General features: G+C 39.2%; 1 pseudogene; it reads right to left on the bottom strand.

Annotated features, from left to right (window-relative positions):
* On the bottom strand, positions 26-1,209 carry LOC107619922 (annotated as a pseudogene).

Consider the following 1,508-nt stretch of genomic DNA (forward strand, 5'->3'; position numbering starts at 1 on the left):
TGGTGCTCTTTTTTTTTTTACCATAGAATCCAGCCGGAATGCAGGAGGCACACTAGTATAATATGTAATCATATTACAAATATACACAAAAGGGGATAAGAAATTGAAAAGAAAAAAATTAACATATTCATGGCACTTGTTTTAAAGGCTAATTCGAGTCTTCACATATCAAGTTCGGACTGAAATTTGTTATCCTAAAGCTACACATTTTTAATTTAGTGTAAATCTTAAATCTACATTTCTTTCTAAATCTTGCTGGTGAGTCATCGACTTAAGCGTATGTCACAATTATTTTAATCATGGGAATGGCCAAGTCAACGTAGTAAATTCACGTGGTTATCCATACATTGTGTTCGTAGTCATATTTCTTTCATAAGATGAGAGATATGGCATGGACCTTCCGCTTCTTTGTAATCCAAAGAAAAGAGAAGATCGAAACAACCAAGTGGTATCGGCCTGTCTGGCAACTCAGGAATGTCAATATCACCCTCCAACATCTTCGTTGCCTCAGCAATGGTAGGTCTAAGCGCAAAGAATCCCAACAAGAACAAACCTTTCCATGATCTTCTCTGGCCCTTCTCCCCTTATTGACTCATCAAGAATCTCTTCCGTCCGATCTGATTTTGCGAGCGTCCACGCCCAATCCGTGATCAAGACCACGTTTGAATTCGAATTAGTCGTGTCTAGTACCTTCCTCCCACTCATGATCTCTAAGATCACAATTCCGAAACTATAAACATCACTCTTCTCTGTTAATTGGCCGTATAGCGCGTACTCTGGCGCTAGATAACCGTATGTGCCAGCCACCCTTGCCCTGTTTTGCTAATCCGAAATCCGCCACTTTTGCTTTCATCTTGCTATCAAGAAGTATGTTGGTCGCTTTAATGTCGCAGTGATAAATCGGGGGTTTGATTTCGTAATGCAAATAAGCAAGTCCCTTAGCCACATCAAGAATTATGCTCTTCCTCTGTGGCCATGTTAGCCTATTAGCACCAGCAATTGGTAACTGAGGCTGTCCTTAGGCATATAATCATAAACCAGAAACCTCCTCTTACCTTTTTAAGTTATCGCTCTGTATGTTGATGTGTCCCATGGTAAGGTGTCAACGCAGTTGAGATCAAAGGGGCACGATGCTGATTCAGTACCAGATACCAAAATGGTGAAGAGGATAAGGAGGAGAAGGAGAAAGGGCGCTAATTGGGTATCCATTTTTGTAGATTTGCTACGAACAAATACTGTTTTTTTTGGGGACTCTGTATTGGATCCTTATGTGGTGCTCTTTTAACCTTTTGAGGAGGAGGCTTTATGATTCTTGAAATGCCTCCATGATGTCATGAAGATTCCATGGCCTCGCTCGGATGCATAAAGATCAAGAACTCATCATGTTCTAGCTTATTGTAGCTCATTTTGAAAGTTAATATTGAATCAACTATACCTGTATAAGTCTATGAAAAAGTTTTAAAATTTTGTTAGTTTATTAGCGTAGTTTAAAATTTAAAATTTGGTTA

Source organism: Arachis ipaensis, chromosome B10 (assembly GCF_000816755.2).
Source record: "Arachis ipaensis cultivar K30076 chromosome B10, Araip1.1, whole genome shotgun sequence".
Lineage (NCBI taxonomy): Eukaryota > Viridiplantae > Streptophyta > Magnoliopsida > Fabales > Fabaceae > Arachis > Arachis ipaensis.